At 52.2% G+C, this 15,083-nt stretch overlaps 1 protein-coding gene across 3 annotated transcripts in view; it reads left to right on the forward strand.

The window, feature by feature from the left end:
- The first annotated feature begins 3,276 nt into the window (after positions 1–3,276).
- TEAD4 (TEA domain transcription factor 4) overlaps positions 3,277–15,083 on the forward strand; it is an 85,798-nt gene continuing 73,991 nt past the window's right edge. Inside the window, exons 1-2 of one of the 3 annotated variants that reach the window (XM_026447802.2) lie at positions 3,277–3,442; positions 3,923–4,015. The gene's annotated coding sequence lies outside the window, so the exon portion shown is untranslated. Of the gene's footprint in view, positions 3,443–3,891; positions 4,016–15,083 lie in introns of those variants that run through there. The other 2 variants (XM_026447801.2, XM_026447803.2) reach the window with 2 other exon arrangements.

The raw sequence follows: 15,083 nt of genomic DNA on the forward strand, positions 1-15,083 counted from the left end.
AAAAAAAAAAAAAAAAAAAAAAAAAAAAGTAAACATCCCTGGGAAGGGCTGATGTGTGGGTAAAATCACCTTGCCTTTAACTCTTCAGAATTTGTAGATCTGTTAACTTTCCTTTACCTAGATGTTCCTCAACAGCTCCAAGCCTAGTTCCCTAAAGCTCCAGAGCTCTCCAGGAGACTGTAAGGGTATGGGCCAGAAAGTCAAGATCCTGAAGATACACCTTTCCAGCTTGGATCACTGATGGTCTTGGATAGCTGAGACGTGAGGGGAATAAAGATCTCCAGGTTCATTCTCAGCAGTCCATGCTGAACGTGACACTGGGGTTGCTTCCCTGTCTCCACTCTGGACTCTGTCCTGCCTTCCTGTCTGTCCCCTGAACCTGGCTGGATACCCCTCCGACCTTACCCCGCTCCCCTTTTGCTTGAATTCTTTTTTTTTTTTTTTTTTTTTGAGACAGAGTTTCATTCTTTTTGCCCAGGCTGCAGTGCAATGGTATGATATCAGCTCACTGCAACCTTTGCCTCCCGGGTTCAAGTGATTCTCCTGCCTCAGCCTCCCCAGTAGCTGGGATTAGAGGCATGCGCCACCACGCCCAGCTAATATTGTATTTTTAGTAGAGACAGGGTTTCTCCATGTTGGTCAGGCTGGTCTCGAACTCCTGACCTCGTGATCCACCCTCCTCAGCTTCCCAAAGTGCTGAGATTATAGGCGTGAGCCACCGCCCACAGCCCTGAATTCTTATCTCACTTACTGACACCAACCATTGTTCCGCTGTTAAAGGTTAGCGATTTTTGTTTTCTCACCACACAGCCAAATGATCTGAACTGTTTCCTAGATCCTTTCCCTCCTCAACCTCAGGACCACTGCTTGAGTTTTAGGGCACCCCAAGTCTCCAGTCCAACTCCAAGACTGTAGCCAGAGGGTCTTCTTGATGGTGGTGCTGATTATGTCACATTTGTGTCTTTTTTGATGCCCAAATCTTCAGCATGGCACGCAATGACCTTCAAAGTCTGTTATCCACTACCTTCAATCTTCTTATCCACATCTCTATTCTCTAGTCACACCAATTTACAAACCTTCACTAAACACACCAGCAGACTGGCTGCCTCACCTTTGTAGGCGCTATTCCTCGTGTCTTAAATGGGGTTTCCAGCCTGTTTGGCAAACCCTCATTTATCCTCAAAAGCGAGATCAAATGCACTGTAACTTGGATTTCACTGTTCCTGCCCTTGCACTCCCACTGAACTCTGCATAATTGTCTGTCTTCTCACCTAGACTGGAACTGCTTGAGGAAAGAGACCTACTCCTTCCCTTAGTGCGGTGTCAAAGTCAACAAACACTCAAATGATTGCTGAATTCATATAATTATTATTAATTACTTTGAGACAGGGTCTCGCTCTGTCATCCAAGCTGGCTTGCAGTGATGTATTCACGGCTCACTGCAGCCTCAACTTTCTGGGCTCAAACTATCCTCCCACCTCAGCCTCCTGAGTAGCTGGGACTACAGGTACAGGAAACCATGATGCCCAGGCTGGCCTCGAACTCCTGGGCTCAAGCAATCCACCTGCCTCGGCCTCCCAAAGGGTGCTTCATAATATTCTGAGATTTGTAGCAGGGTGAAGTAGATGCCTAATAAAATTGTAGTGAGTAGGGCTTGGATTATTTGCTTTCGGTTGCCTTCTATTAAGCTGTGGTGGGCTCAAGTGATTGTGACTCCTGATGCAAGTAGTACAGAGGTATTTAGAAGAGGTACTTCTAGGGGGTTTAGGGGGGTAACTAAGATGACAGGCGTGAGCCACCGCGCCCCCCTATGATTGCTGAATTAAATAGTTGGTGCTTAGTGTGTACTTCACGTGGTGCTGATACGCTGCCTTGTGTTTTGGTCTTTTCATGTGCACGAGGCGTGACCAAGCCTTGATATGACTCATTATTTAATAAAAATACCACAATTCATCTATTCAAATGAGGGCTGCGTCTTCAACGCCTTCACCTTGCAGGACTGGATGCTTAGCTCAGTGATGGCGTCATTGCTTGAAAGACTTTTGGAATACCTCTCTTGGAAACAACTTTGGCACCGATAGCACTTTCCTTTCAATATCTTCCACGGTAGCAATTGTTTTTCATTTATGCAGCATTTATCGTGCACTTCCCTATCCCAGGCACCAGGCTGGTTCTGTGTGAGAGATAAGATAAATCAGACATTACTCTGTCTCCAAGGAAGTTTCTGTTTGGCAAGGGAGATAAGATCTAGACAACCACCCAACACAAGGCTAAGTGATAATGCCCCAGAAAAGTTTGGACTTGATTTTTGGAAAAAGCCAAAAGTCCTTTGGTTTCGGTCTCCTGGCCAGGTAGATGATGGTGCTGCTGTCTGCCAGCACACTGCTTGAAGCCCGTTTGTCCTGAGCGTCTCCAAACAAGGAGCCCAGCGTGTTTCCAGCACCCCCTGCTCCAACAAGAGACTCCTGGCATGTGTGTCGGAAGTCCAGACTCTCGCCCATGGCAGTATACCCCGAGGCCTCCCCAGCTAAACTCTGAGCTCTTTGAGGGCAGGTGCTGAGGGCTGATCCTGGGCTTCACAGTATCTGGACTCACCATACATATTAGATGAATATTCATTGAGTCACTGAGCCCAAAAGGCGTCTCAGGACATGCCACATGGACTTCAAACCGAGTGCCCTTTCTCCCATGTGGTTTACTCGTAGTGGCAGTTTTACAGATGCCCAAGGGGCAGGAGAGAAAAACGGAAAGGGCTAAAGCCGGGGAGGGCAAGCGAGGGGGCACTGGCGGCGGATCCGGGAATGGAGCCCGCGAGTTCCTGCTTCCTGGTTCCCCGGAGCAAGTGTCCTTTGGTGGGAGCCGCAGGGAAGGGAGCAGCCCTTCCTGCGCGCCGGGCGCCCGCCCCTTCCCCGGCCTCCCAGGGACTCGTGCGGAGGGACGCCGGGTGGCGGGGCGGGAGGCCGGGCCCCGTCCACCTCCCCCCGGGACAGCCCCACCCCGGCGAAGAGGAAGGATCTCGGCTCCTGGGAAAGAGAGTCGGGACCCCGCCAGGAGGGGAGGGCGCGGGGCGCGCAACGAGCAGGCGAAGAGTCGGAGCGGAGAGATCGAAGGGCGAGTGGGCGTGGGGGCCGCAGCCGAGGCCCGGGTGGAGGGGTCCCCGCGGTCCCTCGGCCCCCTCCCCCGCCGCCCGCCCCGGCCCGGCCCGGCCCCGCCCCGCCCCGGCGGCCCGGCCCCTCGCCCGCCCGCGCTCCGCGCAGTCTCCTCCCCGAGGTGCCGGTGGCCCGGCCGCCACTCCCTCCGGCTCCCTCCCTCCAGCTCCCTCCCTCCCGCCGCGGCGCGCATCTCATTCCAGCCCTCATTCCGCGCATTCCAGCGTCCTCCTCGCACACTCGAGGCCTGGGGGCGGGAGGGCCGCAGCTCCGGCGCCGCCGCGTCCCGCCAGGTGAGAGGCGCCCGCGCCCGCCTCGCCCGCCGCACCCGCCGGCGCCCTCCGGGGCCGCGCGCCCCAAGCTGCCGCCGCCGCCGCCGCCGACCGCTCGCGCCGCGTGCTCGGCTGCTCTTTTCTTTCCGCGGCCCGCGTTCCCGCCTTGGACCTCCGCGCTCCGCCGCGCTCCGTCCCGACCTCTGGCTTCCCTCCGCGCTCCGACGCTGCTCGCTGCCCCTCTCCCGCTTCCCTCCTGTCCGCCCCGCGCTCCCCTCCGCGCTCCCGGTTGACTCACTCCTCCAGGAATAGGGATCCCCGTGTTTTCCCGTCAGTCCCATTCTGGGAAAACTCCTCCCTCCCGCGCGCTCCGCTCCGCTGGGCGCACCGGGGCCGGTCGGCGCGGGGTGGGCTTGGCCCCGCGGCCCCGCCTTCGCTGCGCCGCCCGTCGGCCCCGGCCGGAGCCCGGCTCTACGCGCTGACGCCCTGTCGTCCCCGCAGAGCGATCGCCGCGGCCAGAAGAGTTGGCGCTCGGGGCGGACTCCTTGGAACTGGCTTAGCGCACACATCCCACCTTCCCGAACCCTGGGACCGGTAAGGCTGGGGAGCGGGGACTTGGTGGGACTTTGCCGGAGGGCAGGAGTCTGCGCGGTGAGTGCGGTGCTCCCTCTCGGGAGGAGACTGGGAAGAGCGAGGCACGTGGAGGCGGCGCGACTGAGGCTGGTGGAGGCGAAGCGGCTCCAGGGGCGGGTAAGGGGGGTGGACCCTCGGGACTCTGGGGAAGAGGGAGGCCGGTGTGGAAAGGACCGGAGAGGCAGAACCGAGAGCGTCGGCAACAGAAGAGACTCCGCACCCATGCCCCTTTTCTGCTGGGCCCTTTTCGAGCCTGGAAGGGAGAGACCTGGAGGTAAGCGGACTGCCTGTTTTAAGTGCAAAGGCGATGCGAAAGTAGGGGGACGCCTGCAAAAGGTCCTACACCCCAGGGCTTGGAAAGCTGCCGTGTTCCCTGATGGAGACTAGTGAATCGATCCAGGGAGCAGAACTTTCAAACCCCAAGTGAACATTTCACCCGCTGTGCTCAGGCACCTGAGGCCCCGCGGACTGACTGCGTCTGTGCTGAATCTGTGTGACAACTGACTGCGAGTCTCCCTCGCTTTGAGTCTCTGTGTGGGTGATATCTATTCACGTGTGACTCACCTTGGCTTCCAGTGGGCGTATTTGTTTGTGTTGAACGTGAGTGACAGAGTGTGTGTATGTGTCTGCGTAAGAAGGGGCTCTCTGAAAGTGTATCTCTGAGTAGGTGTGTGATGCCACGTCTCTTGAGTATGTGTTTCTCTTCGAGGATGTTGGTTCTGGCTAGGACTGTTCTTCCTCCCTACATAGCCGTGGGCAAGAGTCAGTGTCTTTGGTTGCCTGAGTGCAGGGATAATTTGACTGTGGTTTTGGAGTGTGTGGCCTCCAGGCTCCGTTTCCCCTGGACCGGGCAGAGCTGGAAGGAAGCTGGCTCCACCTGCCTCGTCCAGCCAGGAGGCTGACTTTCTCAGGGCGAGGGTCTTTTCCTTGCCTGGAATAGTTCCGAGAACAAGCTGGTAGGAGGCTGAAGGAAGTTGAGAGCTTTGCCTTTGGGGGATGGGATGGGTGAGTGAGATTTGGGAAGGTTTGTTGGGGGGGATCCCTCAGAAAGAGGAGACAGTTTGGAATCTGGAGACTTGTGTAAATACTGCTTTTAAGTTGGCCCCCAAGGACAAATAGATAGGGAGGTATACCAGCCTGAACTACTTTCTCCTGGTTTAACTCTCCTTGGAGCTAATCAGGTAACCCAGAAGAAGAACCCCTCATTCTTTCCAACTTGCTAGACATTCAGCACTTCCTTTGAGAAGAGGAATGAGTAGCTTGTTGCATGAGGGCCTCAACGTGGATCTAATGTGTAGGGCTTTTTGGAAGGAAGGAGCCAGAAACTGTCTCGGGGATTGGGGGTTCTTGTCCCTGCTTCTCCATCCATCCTGAGGATTCAGATGTTCTTGTGGGAAACACCTTATCCTCTCACCTCTTCAGCCTGGTGTGCGATGGTCTACAAGCAGCAATGATGGAGTGGAAAGGGCACAGGTTTGGTGTCAGGCAGACACAGGGTACATGAGTCTCTCACTACCTTTAAGGCTCTCAGGCTGTTACCTGGTGGGTAATAGGAGGGGAGCTTGTCTGTCCAGAAAGTTTCCTGTGGAAAGTCGATGTTTGCAGAGCCCCCACGCAATAGCACAGTGCCTGGCACATCCCATGGACTCCATAGGATGGCTGTTGTATCCAGGGTTTCCTAAGCTTATTTCAGTAAGAACCTCTTTTTCTTAGGGGTTAGTGTTTTTGGAATTCGTGTTTCTCTGAGCACCATCTGAGAAACCTTGCCCTGTCTATCATGTTTATTTAGCACACATAGACCGAGCATTCACTGTGAGCCAGGCCCTACACTGTGTTCTACATCCTTAGGAATCAGGGTCCTAGTGGCCCAGGCCAGGAGGGAGGGGGACAGGGCTTGGTCACCAGAGAACACAGTCCCAGCTTCTATTTTCTGATTCCAGGTTTGCCTTGGCCCCAGGGTGAGCTTGCTGAACATTATTAGATACCCTAATATCAGCATCTAAGTCCCTTGTTTTATTTCACTTTTATTTTACTTTATTTTTATTTTATTTTATGTTGTTTTATTTATTATTGAGACAGAGTCTCACTCTGTCGCCTAGGCTGGAGTACAGTGGCATGATCTTGGCTCACTGCAACCTCCGCCTCCTGGGTTCAAACAGTTCTCTTGCCTCAGCCTCCCGGCCGGCTAGTTTTATATACATATATATATATATTTTTTGAGATGGAGTTTCGCTCTTGTTGCCTAGGCTGGAGTGCAATGGTGTGATCTTGGCTCACCACAACTTCTGCCTCCTGGGTTCAAGCGATGCTCCTGCCTCAGCCTCCCAAGTAGCTAGGATTACAGGCATGTGCCACCATGCTCATCTAATTTTGTATTTTTAGTAGAGACGGGGTTTCTCCATGTTGGTCAGGCTGGTCTCGAACTCCCGACCTCAGGTGATCTGCCCGCCTCAGTCTCCCAAAGTGCTGAGATTATAGGCGTGAGCCACTGCTCCTAGCCGTTTTTTGTACTTTATAGTAGAGTCGGGATTTCGCCATGTTTGCCATGCTGGTCTTGAACTCCTGACCTCAGGTGATCCGCCTCGGCCTCCCAAAGTGCTGGGATTACAGGCGTGAGCCACTGCACCTGGCCTAAGTCTCCCGTTTTAAAGATGGAGAAACTGATGCCTCTAGAGGGACAGTAACTTGCTTAACACCGCGAGTGGCAGAGCGGGGATTAGAACCGATGCTCTCCCTTTGGCGTTCTGTCTCCTACCCTGTGGATTGCAGTGCTTGTGCGCTCCCTATTCCCTGCAGCCGCCCTTCATCCAACAGGCGGGGAAGCTGGAGCAGACTGACTTGGGCCCTGCCTTGTGGCTCAGATAAGGTTGGTAGGAGGCAGAAATCCTCTGCTCCATCCTGGCAGAAAGCACATAGCTGTTCTGGGAAGGAGCCATCTCACTGTACTATCTGTGGAGTCTGGAAGGGCCTCGGGTCTTGAAAACACACCCTCCTCTCCCCTTGATGAGCCGCCAGGTGAAGGTTCTCCCTATCTTTTTACATCTCCTGGGTTGCAAATGTCACAACCTCCTTTGATTTCCACTCTGGAGTCCTGCCCCGATGACTGTCACAAAGCAACGCCTGTTGCCAAACCTGTAGCTCCTCCTCCTCCTTCCCAGTGGAAGTGGAGGACGTTGGTCCCCAGCTTTGGACCTTGCCTTTCCTGCAGTTGAGGTCAGTCCAGTGGCAGTTGGAAATTCAGGGCTTGTGAGGTGGCTTTACCTTGCCTGTCTTCCTTTGCTCCCATGACCCTTTGTTGGCAGGGGCTGGACGACAGCTCCCTTTAAAGCTCTGAAATTGGAGCTGAACAGCTGCTCTCCAGTAAGGGGGGGTGAGGGGGCTGTCAGCAGCCTGGGGGGCCCAGGTGGAGGTGGGGGCAGGGCTTGGTCACTGGGGAGCACACAGTCTGCAGCTCCTATCTTCTATTTCCAGTTTTGCCTGGACCCCTTCTGAAATGACAGTTCTTCCCTTGCTTTTGGTTTTTCCGGCTACTCTCTGGGAGATTCTTTTTTTTTTTTTTTTTTTTGAGACGGAGTCTTGCTCTGTTGCCCGGGCTAGAGTGCAGAGTGCAGTGGCCGGATCTCAGCTCACTGCAAGCTCCACCTCCCGGGTTTACGCCATTCTCCTGCCTCAGCCTCCAGAGTAGCTGGGACTACAGGCGCCCGCCACCTCGCCCGGCTAGTTTTTTTGTATTTTTAGTAGAGACGGGGTTTCACCGTGTTAGCCAGGATGGTCTCGATCTCCTGACCTCGTGATCCGCCCGTCTCGGCCTCCCAAAGTGCTGGGATTACAGGCTTGAGCCACCGCGCCCGGCCTTCTCTGGGAGATTCTGATGACACCTGTGTGATGTGGCCCTGGGGCCTTTAGCTGGTAGGGACTGCATATTTGGGAAAATTTCCACTAGAACTCAGGTCTCCAAGATCTATGCCTGCCTCCTCCTGCATTTCATACAGGGGGGCTGCTGGAAGGGCCAGAGGATGGGCCAGGCTCCCTGTAGCGGGGGCCGGCTCCTTAGCTTGGCGTAGGCAGGCGGGCCCCCATGGGTGGGGACTTTGCTTCCTTTGACCCAAACTTCATGGGAACAATAGACTTCAGAGGAGTCACCAAGGGCAGGAAATGGGAGCTGTGCTGAGGCAGGGGTGACCCTCCTGGGGGATGGGATTGCATATCCGGTAGAGGGTTGGGGGCAGTGCAGAGGGCGCTGGGGAGGGGCTGATGACACATAGGGTGGGCCTCTGGGGTGGGGCCCTCCTCCAAAGGGGGCTGTTGACTCAGCGTGAAGCTGGAGCTCAGTGCCGGTTCTGTGCTGAGTTTTACGCTGTCTTTTACTAGCACAAGTCTCGTGTGTGTCATCCTCCTCTCGCGCCATGCTTGCCCCTGCCAGGACCTGGTCTTCCCCTTCCCCTCAAGCCCCTGAGTTGTCTTTGTGAATCATCCTGGGCAGGATAAAAGGCTGGTGTTGTTGCTCCCTGGCTGGTCTCCACCTTGGCAGTGAGCCTTTGGCAATTGTGGCTGGAACGGTGATGTTGGGTTGTGGGCAGAGCTCTGGGCAGGGAGTCCCAGGCTGGGGTCGCTGGACAACGTGAGGGATTTCTTTTTTTCTTTTTGAGACGGAGTTTTGCTTTTGTCGCCCAGGCTGGAGTGCAATGCTGTGATCTTGGCACACCACCACCTCTGCCTCCCCGAGTGGCTGGGATTACAGGTGCCCACCACCACATCTGGCTAATTTTTTTTTTTTTTAATAGAGACAGGATAGTTCCATGTTGGCCAGGCGGGTCTCGAACTCCCGACCTCAGGTGATCCACCCGCCTCGGCCTCCCAAAGTGCTGGGATTGCAGGCATGAGCCACCTCGCCCGGCCACGAGGGGTTTCTTTTTTTATTTTATTTTATTATTATTATTTTTTATTTTATTTTATTTTTTTTTGAGACGGAGTCTTGCTCTGTCGCCCGGGCTGGAGTGCAGTGGCCGGATCTCAGCTCACTGCAAGCTCCGCCTCCCGGGTTCACGCCATTCTCCTGCCTCAGCCTCCCGAGTAGCTGGGACTACAGGCGCCGCCACCTCGCCCGGCTAGTTTTTTGTATTTTTTAGTAGAGACGGGGTTTCACCGTGTTAGCCAGGATGGTCTCGATCTCCTGACCTCGTGATCCGCCCGTCTCAGCCTCCCAAAGTGCCGGGATTACAGGCTTGAGCCACCGCGCCCGGCCACGAGGGGTTTCTTTAGCCACAGGCAGAGCGAGACGGTGGGTGCATGTTCTGGAGGCGGGGGACTCTTATCTTGCCTCCGTCTTTGTAAGGGTCGACCAGACTTTGTGAGAAGGCCACAGCTTGCCCTGGGAGAATTGTGAGTCAGACCACATGAGCTGCTTTTCCTGAGTTCAGGTTGCCAGCTTTGGGGGCCCAGAGAAGGTGTAGGAACGACCCCAGAACCACTGCCAGGACCTGGAAGGAGGGTGGGAGTAGTAGAGACAACACAGGCTGCCTTGATTTGTTTCTTCAAGGGAGCAAGATGGGGACCCTGGAAGTGGCTGACTCTTAGAATTGATTCCTTGCCCAATTCTAGGTTAGATTTTGTTTTTTAATGATTTTTTGCTTTTTTGAGACAGAGTCTCACTTTGTCACCCAGGCTAGAGTTCAGTGGTGCAATCATGGCTCACTGCAGTCTTGAACTCCTGGGCTCAAGTAATCCTCATTGCCTTAACCTGAGTAGCTGGGACTACAGGTACGCGCCACCACACCTGGCTAATTTGTAAAGTTTTTTTGTAGAGATAGGGTCTCGCTTTATTGTCCAGGCAGGCCTCAAACTCCTGGGCTCAAGCAATCCTCCTGCCTTGGCCTCCCAAAGTGCTGGAATTACAGGTGTGAGCCACCATGCCCTGCCAATTTAAAATTTTCTAGTAGCCACCTTAAAGAAAGAAAAAAAGTGAAGTTAATGTTAGTGTTTTCTTAAACTCTAATATTATCAAAAATAATTTCAGTGTAATAAATTTTAAAAAATAGGCCGGGCGCGGTGGCTCAAGCCTGTAATCCCAGCACTTTGGGAGGCCGAGAAGGGTGGATCACGAGGTCAGGAGATCGAGACCATCCTGACTATCACGGTGAAACCCCGTCTCTACTAAAAATACAAAAACTAGCCGGGTGAGGTGGCGGGCGCCTGTAGTCCCAGCTACTCGGGAGGCTGAGGCAGGAGAATGGCGTGAACCCGGGAGGCGGAGCTTGCAGTGAGCTGAGATCCGGCCACTGCACTCCAGTCCGGGTGACAGAGCGAGACTCCGCCTCAAAAAAAAAAAAAAATTATCATTATTATTATCATAGACAGTGTCTTGCTCTGTCACGTAGGATGGAGTGCAGCGATGTGGTCATCACGGCTCATGCAGCCTTGTTCCCAGGATCAAGCAGTCCTCCCACCTCAGCCTCCTCAGTAGCTGAGACTGCAGATGTACATGGTTGCACTTAGCCTTAGTTAGATTTTTGAACAAACAATCTGTGGAGAGTGGGAACGTGAAGTTGAGATACCTAGTAGCCGACACGGGTTCGCTCTACCAAATCTTAGAGAATTAGAGAAAACAACTCTAATGTGAGTGGAGGAATGTTCAGTGAGGCTTTTCAGTCTCATGATCTTCTTGGTACAAGAGAAAGCAGTGTGGTCTGGCTGATACAGTGGGGAGCTGGTTGTGTGACTGTTTGACCCACTACACTGGATGCTGACTCCTGACTCCTGAGCTTGTGTTACTGTGCGGAGGTCCCCGCGATGTGCCGCAGGGCTCTCTTTGGCTTAGTCCTCTATGTTTTCCGTAGATACGAGCCTCTCCCAGGAGCCTGTGTGGCCCGTGTCTTCTGTTTCTCATTTCTTTTTCTTTTTTTTGAGATGGAGTCTCATTCTGTCACCAGGCTGGAGTGCAGTGGTGTGATCTTGGCTCACCCTCTGCCTCCTGGGTTCAAGCAATTCTCGTGCCTCAGCCTCCTGAATAACTGGGATTACAAGCACACGCCACCATGCCCAGCTAATTTTTTGTATTTTCAGTAGAGACAGGGTTTCACCATATTGGTCAGACTAGTCTTAAACTCCTGACCTTGTTATTTGCTCGCCTTGGCCTCCCAAAGTGCTGGTATTACAGGTGTGAGCCACCGTAGCCGGCCTATTTCTTTTTTTCTAAACGGTGTCTCGCTGCCCAGGCCGGAGTGCAATGGCACGATCTCCTGCCTCAGCTTCCCAAGTAGCTGGGATTACAGGCACCTACCAGCATGCCTGGCTAATTTTTGTATTTTTAGTAGAAATGGGGTTTCACTATGCTGGCCAGGCTGGTCTCAAACTCCCGACCTCAGGCTGTCCACCTGCCCTGGCCTCCCAAAGTGCTGGGATTACAGGAGTGAACCACCGCACCCGGCCCTGTTTCTCATTTCTATGGGAGTTGAGGGTAGCAAACATTGGCTGATAGAACCAGGGTTCATAATCATCTCAATTGACTAGAATGCTGCCATTAAGTAGAAAGATGAAGTTTAAAAATATTTCTCTCTTAAAATTAATACATGGACATTGTAGAAACCCTGGAAAATAAAGAAAGCCATAAAGGAAAAAACAAAATGATACATAATACTATAATTCGGGGCGGCTGGTATTTAGGTGAATGTCCTTCCAAGTTTGTGTTCGTGCAAATCTATATATTTTAGCATAATTGCAATTATACTCTATCCTGTTTTTTTCCCTGCTGAATGCTATCTAATGGGTAATAGTACAAGTCGTAAAAATTATTTAAAACCATAATTTTAAGGATCCGAGTGACATTTCATTCTATGACTATACTATATTTATGCCCTACTGACTTTAAAAAATTGTTTTTAGTTTTTAGCTTTTAAAAATTACTTGACATTGAGCAATGTTGAACATGTACTTATCTCAAGAAGAAATCTAATAGGTCCAAGTGTAAAATCCTGCATTTAAGTTCAAAACATTAATTATGTAAGTCTGGAATAGAGTGGGAGTTACTATTAATTCATGTTGGGGGGAAAGGCTTGGGGTTTTCGGCTGAAGAAGGAAGGGAGAGGGAAATGAACATATTAGTGCCTATTAGGTGCTAGACCGTTATTCCAGACATTTTTGCCTCCGTCATCTCATTTCATCCTCTTAGCCCTGTGAGAAAGGGTTGGTTGGTTTGTTTTTTTTTGTTTTGTTTTTTAACCTCTACTTTACGGAGGGGATACTGTAGAAGTTATACTGTAGTTGGAGTTTGTACCCAGGTCAATCTGACTCTTAAACTGCCCCATTAAACCATAAGCCTGTGTGGGCCAGGGCTGTGGTAAGGTCTGTGTCAAAGGAACCTTAAGCCACTAAGCTCTATGACACTCAAGCTGCATTGGAAGCCGCATCTGGTTTTGGAAAGTTTATACATCCTGAGCTGTTAAGTATTGAGCTCGCCATTTTTATGGGTCTTCCCCTACCCCCTACCAGTGATCTGATCTCACACATGTGGCTTTTTTTTTTTTTTTTTTCTTTTTTGAGACGGAGTTTTGCTCTTGTTGCCCAGGCTGGAGTGCAGTGGCACGATCTCAGCTCACTGCAACCTCCGCCTCCCAGGTTCAAGTGATTCTTCTGCCACAGTCTCCTGAGTAGCTGGGATTACAGGCATTCACCACCGTGGCTGGCTAATTTTGTATTTTTAGTAGAGACGGAGTTTCTCCATGTTGGCCAGGCTGGTCTCAAACTCCCGACCTCAGGTGATCCGCCCGCCTCGGCCTCCCAAAGTGCTGGGATAACAGGCTTGAGCCACCGCGCCCCGTCCTTTTTTTTTTTTTTTTTTTTTTTTTTAATGAGACAGGGTCTTATCTGTTACCCAGGCTAGAGTGCAGTGTTGCAATCACAGCCCACTGTGGCCTCAACCTCCCGGGCCCAAGTGATCCTCCCACCTCAGCTTTCTCAGCTATTCAGGTCTCAGTAGCTGGGACCACAGGTGAACACCATATCTGCCTAACATTTTTTTTTTTAATGTTAATTTTAATTTTAATTTTTTTTTGAGACGGAGTCTCGCTCTGTTGCCCGGGCTGGAGTGCAGTGGCCGGATCTCAGCTCACTGCAAGCTCCACCTCCCGGGTTTACGCCATTCTCCTGCCTCAGCCTCCCGAGTAGCTGGGACTACAGGCTCCCGCCACCTCGCCCGGCTAGTTTTTTTGTATTTTTAGTAGAGACGGGGTTTCACCGTGTTAGCCAGGATGGTCTCGATCTCCTGACCTCGTGATCCACCCGTCTCGGCCTCACAAAGTGCTGGGATTACAGGCTTGAGCCTAATTTTTATTTTTTATAGAGACAGGATCTCTCTGTGTTTCCCAGGTTGGTGGTTTGTTTTGTTTTGTTTTGTTTTGTTTTAATAGATAGGATCTTGCTCTGTTGCCCAGGCTGGAGTGCAGTGATGTGATCATAGCTCACCGTAGCCTCAAACTCCTGTGCTCGGATGGTCCTCCTGCCTCAGTCTCCCAAGTAGCTGGGATGACAGGTATGCACCACCATGGCCTGCCAATTTTTAAAACTTTTTGTAGAGACAAGGTCTTGCTATCTTTATTTTGCCCAGGCTGGTCTTAAACTCCTTGCCTCAAGCGATCCTCCAGCTTCAGCCTCCCAAAGTGCTGGGATTACAGGTGTGAGCCACTGTGCCAGGCCTGTGAGTGTCTCAACAGAGGCTGGATGAGGACTTAGAACCCGCCCATCATCTGAGTGCTGTCATTTCTCACTTCTAGAAGGTAGGCACCCTTTGCAGCAGCAGCAAAGGTCCTTCTGACCTGAAGTCTATTACTTCATTATGTAGAACCACATAAAACTACAGTTGGCCCTTTGTATCTGTGGGTTCCATATGGATTCGACCAACCCTGGATCAACAGTGTTCAGGGGAAAACACTCCACAGAGTTCCAAAAAGCAGAACTTGAATTTGCTGCTCACTGAAAGCTGCATTGAGTCCATGCAAATGAAGTGATGTTTGTGCGTTGTGTTAGGTATGATGAGTAATCAAGAAATGATGTAAAGCTCATGGGAGGTTGCGCGTAAGTTATATGCAGACACTATACCATTTTCTTTTTTTTTTTTTCTTTGAGACGGAGTCTCACTCTGTCACCCAAGCTGGAGTGCAGTGGCCAGATCTCAGCTCACTGCAAGCTCCGCCTCCTGGGTTCACGCCATTCTCCTGCCTCAGCCTCCCGAGTAGCTGGGACTACAGGCGCCCGCCACCTCGCCCGGCTAGTTTTTTGTATTTTTTAGTAGAGATGGGGTTTCACCCTGTTAGCCAGGATGGTCTCGATCTCCTGACCTTGTGATCCGCCCGCTTCGGCCTCCCAAAGTGCTGGGATTACAGGCTTGAGCCACCGCGCCCGGCCTTATGCCATTTTCTATGAGGGACTTGAGCATCCTCGGGTTTCAGTATCCTTAGGGGCCTTGGAACCAATCCCCTACAGGTACCAGAGGACTGCGGCACATAGAGTTTCATTATGTAGAACTTGTTAGGGATGCTTTGGAGGAGTCTCTGCCCTGCTTGGGAAATTGGACTAGGTCACCCCCAGGGCCACTGCTTCCTGGAAGATTTTGTGGTCCTGGGCCTCAGTTTCTCCATGTCAGCATGCGGAGGTTCCATTAGATGATGGGTGAAACATTTTCCCACCTTGACACTTCGGGATTCCTGCCACAGGGAGGTAGAGCTAAGCTGCACTGGAGCTGGAGGCAAGGCTTGGGACGAGGGTGCAGTGTCCGAGCAGTCAGAGGAAGCAGAATGGGGAGATGAGGGAATTATTACGTGGCTGCCGTCATCTTTGTCCAGGTGAGCACAGTGTTAGGAACAGGCCGAATCTGGGTCCTGCCTGAGGCTGGAGGGTGGGGAGGATGACCCCCCACAACCCCGGAGAGTAGTGGCTGTCAGTGCAGACTCTAGAGTGGTGCTGTCCCCTAGAAATACAACGTAAGCCTAGGAGCTACATTTAAAAAGTAAAAAGAGCTGGGTGCGGTGACTTTTGC

The sequence above is a fragment of the Piliocolobus tephrosceles genome, chromosome 10 (assembly GCF_002776525.5).
Source record: "Piliocolobus tephrosceles isolate RC106 chromosome 10, ASM277652v3, whole genome shotgun sequence".
Lineage (NCBI taxonomy): Eukaryota > Metazoa > Chordata > Mammalia > Primates > Cercopithecidae > Piliocolobus > Piliocolobus tephrosceles.